The following is a 4,625-nucleotide window of genomic DNA, read 5'->3' as shown; positions in this document are numbered from 1 at the left end:
GGTCTGGGGTAGTTTACTGAGCTGTGAAAACACAGCAGTGTGGTGTGGCCGCCATCACACGGCCCTGTAGGAGAGTGACATCACCATGAATACAGACACCTCACACACTCACCCTCCTCTGTCCTCCACCTGGTGTCAATCCCTGGCCTCCTTACCACCTCTACATTCCTGCCTCTTCCAAAATACAATGAAATTCCAGTGATGGGGAATATAGCCTGTGGTATGTTCTTCTTCCATATAAAATGTGAAGTTAATACTCATGCATATTTTTGAACTTCACAACTTATTTCCTTTAAATATTGACTAATGTCACCCTCTATGAATATCCATCATGTTGGAGGAAGTTTTTCTTACCTCTTTCTGGTCATTTTATAAAAAGATGATATAAAAAATCAATCTGCAGATTTTTAATTGCCTCCAGCTCTGGAGAATATGAAAAAACTTTCCTTAAACAAGCACACTGGGATTTTTCTCTAGAACGCTATTTTTTTTTTTTTACCATTTATAATCTTGACTGTGGCATTGATTTATGTGTTCCACGCAAACATCAAATAATGGGAACTAGTCATCTGGTTGAAGCTAAGGGAATAATGATCCCAGCTTCACAGAGCGCCGACATGTGCATCAGCAGAGCAGGGACGGGGCTGAAGGACCATGACAGCTTCATGACTTATGAGTGTTTCATTTACTGAAAAATCAGAAGATGATAAGTGAATGTTCACTAGTCTAGAAGAAACTGTCCCAGCTCATGAGGATAAAACTTTCTGTATCCTTTGAGACTCTGTACAAATGGAGCTACTCTGAGTGACTTTGAGGTCAGAGACGATAAAGGAGTCTCCATTCCCAGGAGGGCTCTGAGGATGGACCTTGGATCTGAGCATCAGGCAAAGCATAAGCAGAAACCCAGGGGGAGCCTAAGCAGGCAGCTGCTGGGGCGCTCACTCACTACTCCGCTCACTGCAGACAGATAAGTAGGTTTTTGTCTCAATTCCCCACAGGCCTGGAGCACCGTGTGAGCACTGAGACTGCTGTCATATGTTGAGCAGTAATAGTCAGCCTTGTCCTCAGCCTGGAGCCCAGAGATGGTTAGGGTGGCTGAGTTGCCTCACCTGGAGCCAGAGAATCGATCAGGAACCCCAGAGGGTTGAGTATTCATACTATAGATGATGGTTCTGGGGCCTGTTCCTGGGAGCTGCTGATATCAGCTCACACAACTGCTATAACCAATGTTGGAGCTGTTTCCAGTGCAGGAGATGGTGACCCTCTGGCACAGGGCCCCAGACACTGAGACTGGTTGAGTCAGCACAGACTGGGCCCAGGACCCTGCAAGGGGAGAGACATAGAGAGGGTGATGCCAGGGTCTGGAGACAAAAGAAAGACGCAGGACCCCCCACACGTCCTCACAGGGCCCCTTCCTCTGTCCCCACATCCAGTCACCTGTGCAGTGAACGAGGAGGGTGAGGAGGAGATGGCAACATGCCATGGGGGAGGTCATTCTTGATCCTGCCTTCTGTGGTCCCACAGCTGAGCAGAGCCTCCCCTCATTCCTCCCTTCCCTTCTTCATCCTCTGAGAGAGGGAAGGGCATACTTGCAAATGAAACCCCAATTCTTTGGTCCCTCAGTGGCCCTGGGCCAAGTCCCTCAGCCTAGAGATGTGAAGGGTGTAGGGAGGTTAGGGGAGGGGCTGTGTAGAAACCTGAGGTAGGGAGGTCCCAGCTGTGAGTCCTGAGCAGAGGGCACAGGCAGTGCCTGGTGGCAGGTCCCAGCTATAATCATCCTTTACTCTTCAGAAATGGACCCCATCACCCCCTGGTGTCCAACCCCAGATACATTATTGTGTGACTTGGTGATCAGAGCTCATCTAAAACAAAGGGTGTCTACCCAGTGCTCTATCCAGTGTTTCAGGGCCATGCCAGGAGTCCTCTTATGTAACCTCCCATAACCTGAGGAAAAACTTTCTGCTTTACTTAGACTTCTCATGGGTAAATGTGTCCACAGCCCCTTGGGAGTTCTTGACTCAGGACAGAGGTGGTGTCTCTATAGAAACTCCTCTTGGATCAGGATCAAGTCCAGAATAGTGACGGGTCTCTATGGACATTTGGAACCTTCAGTGCAACATGTTGTGTTTTCTCCTGTTATGTGATTCCTCTCTGAGTTCTAGAGGATTCCTTCCACTGATGTTTGTAAAACAATGAGGGACAGGGAGAATTCTTTTCAGGTTGTGGGTAGAAGCCCATGTGTTAATCCCGGTAGATCACACACTGAGATCTTTGTCACCTCTCCCTATGTGCATGTTGTTGTCACAATAGTTTCCCCACACACTGTGGTCAGGGACTCCCTCCTAGAGACTCTCTTCCCAGCACATGGTCACAAGACGCAGGAGCCCTGCCAGGTGAGGCTGTGTGTACCAGTAACATCACAGCACAGGGGGCAAAACTGTTGGAAGGTCTTGTCAGACAGGAGTGACTGCTGAAGTTGCTCTGACAGAGACCAAGGGACAGAGATTATGTGTGAGTCACCCCTCAGTCACCTGGGCATTTAAAAGGGATGTGGGCTCCTTCAAACAAAATGCCTCTCAGGGAGATTGATTTAAACTCAGTGACAAAGTAATTGTGAGGCTGCAGGTGGAATCACTATGGACCTTTCCCAGATCTGTGCTTAGTGCAGAGAGAATATGGACGAAAAGGCTGGTTAAGGAATTGGATGCAACAACAACTGTAAAGGAAGGGCTTCTGTTCTTGCTTGAAAAGGAGTCTACAACATTTTTATAAAATCATCTTTCTGATTTTCGGTCATAAGTTTAATATGGTGTGGTTTTTTTTTTTTATAAGCAGGAAAGTCGGGATCCCTGGGTGGCGCAGCGGTTTGGCGCCTGCCTTTGGCCAAGGGCGCGATCCTGGAGACCCAGGATCGAATCCCACGTCGGGCTCCCGGTGCATGGAGCCTGCTTCTCCCTCTGCCTATGTCTCTGCCTCTCTCTCTCTCTCTCTGTGACTATCATAAATAATAAATAAAAAAAATTTATAAGCAGGAAAGTCTAAAGTGATGGCTAAGGAAACTCAAGGAGAGACTATGCCTACAAAGTTCAGAGCCATGTCAGCCATGGAGTCATCAAACACACACAGAGCTTCCAGGGCAGAGCAATCTGAGTTCAGACTTGTCTCTGGCTTGGACACAGCTGTAGTCCCTCTGCCTGGTACCCAGCATGTTCAGGACAGATTTATTGCTCATCCAGCCACCCATGACTACAAGAAGGAACTTCCAATACCAAGGCCAGCTGCACCCGAAGTTTATGTCAAAGGTCCCACATGTGAGTGGTGGAGACATAGAGATAGGGGAGACCATGTGGTCCAGAGCTGGGAAAGAAATTTTCTCCACAGAGGTCCAGCCTCTTTGGAGGTGTCAGGTGGGTGACTCAGGGTGTGACAGTCCAGTCCTTAGAGTACAGGGAGGGTGTGTTCCCCGTAACCATGGACTCTGAGAACTGTGAGAATAGTACTGACGCTGGGGTCCCAGAATCAATGTACTGATCAGCCTCAGGTGCTGACTGGAGCGAATGGATGGTCAGGGGATGATCTGCTCATAGGGACACAGATGCCATTGGGATTCCTGAGAATCAGCTTTGTCCCAGGATAACAGGTGTTCAGGGCACATCCTGGCTGCCCTGCTGACAGGATCCTACTTATAGAGGAAGTTGGTGTTTCCTGGTGACCGGGATTTTGCTTCCCAGAGATCGTGACCCTGAGGATGGTGGGTGAGCACAGGCTCACATACTCTGAATTCTGGAAGCACAGAGAAATCCAGAAACCGCAGAGTCAAAGATATTGTACAGGGAAGAGAGAGAAGAGGCCACTTTGCACCCTGTTCCACCTGGGACTTCTGATGGATGGTTCTCCATGGAGCTGATTCTAGAAATAAAATGCAGGTGTCTGAAAGATCGTATCCTGAAGGGGGATTTGGTTCTGGCAGTGAGGACTCACATGAGAGGAGATCTTGCAACAATCTAAAGTCCGGGTCTTGTTGGGTGATGTAAGTCTGTTTATCTCATCTGTCCTTGATCCAGTGAATGCCATGAGAAGGACTTAGAGCAAAATCCTACTGATGGAGACTTTGTTATTTGACCAGTAGATCTCCTCGGGGTATTATTTTATTGCCCAGGGTATGTGGAAATTACCTATGCAGTGACGGAGGAGCATGAGGAACAAGGTAGAGACAGCCCAACTCTGGATCCTGAGCCCCACATGCAAGCCTGGCCTACCAACCCATTTTCTGTGCTTCCCTGATACTCACATTTTGGGGGGAGGTTTCTCATGCAAACTTTCCTCTTTCCTAAGGTTTTGCAAGTTCTTCCTTTGACTTTAGCCAGGGCTCCAGCTGAGCAAAAGAGAGTATAGGAGTCGGGGGTAGGGCTTCACCCAGGAGTGACACAGGAGCACCTGCAAAAGGCCCAGAGACAGACACTCCTGGGGGATGTACAAGGGAGCACCACTGCTCTCTGGTGGTTGCAAGAGACATGTGCACCTTGGGCTGAGCTGGAGCCCAGGGCTCCTGCCCCCCATTTCTCCATGTGCACTGATCTAGTTAGTCTCTTCAGATTAGCTTCTTTTACTGAGAAATATACATA

This window comes from Canis lupus, unplaced genomic scaffold (assembly GCF_011100685.1).
Source record: "Canis lupus familiaris isolate Mischka breed German Shepherd unplaced genomic scaffold, alternate assembly UU_Cfam_GSD_1.0 chrUn_S400H560, whole genome shotgun sequence".
Lineage (NCBI taxonomy): Eukaryota > Metazoa > Chordata > Mammalia > Carnivora > Canidae > Canis > Canis lupus.
This window is presented reverse-complemented; position numbering follows the sequence as displayed.